This window comes from Crinia signifera, chromosome 12 (genome assembly GCF_055691185.1).
Source record: "Crinia signifera chromosome 12, ASM5569118v1, whole genome shotgun sequence".
NCBI lineage: Eukaryota > Metazoa > Chordata > Amphibia > Anura > Myobatrachidae > Crinia > Crinia signifera.
Window position 1 is genome coordinate 1,824,419 of NC_139228.1, and position 331 is coordinate 1,824,749.

The following is a 331-nucleotide window of genomic DNA, read 5'->3' on the forward strand; positions in this document are numbered from 1 at the left end:
ATAATACCAGATTATTAAACATGTTTAAAAACCTGATTAAGCAATCGATTGGCGATTTTGATTGGGATTGCCAAAAGGGGGAGCCCACACATCTAAAATTAATTGTGGCAATCATCTCCATATCTGAAAATTGTCACAATTAATTGCTGATGTATGGGGCCCTTGAGGTAGGACATGTGGAGATGGTAGTCTGTCCATGGCCAGAGGCGATTCTAGGGGCTTAGGTAGGGCCTCTCTCTCTGCCCGGGAGCGGTGGTAGTCCTTATTAATACTACCTCAGCAATTACTTCATGGCATTCGCAAATATCAGGAACCACAGGAGCACAAGCAA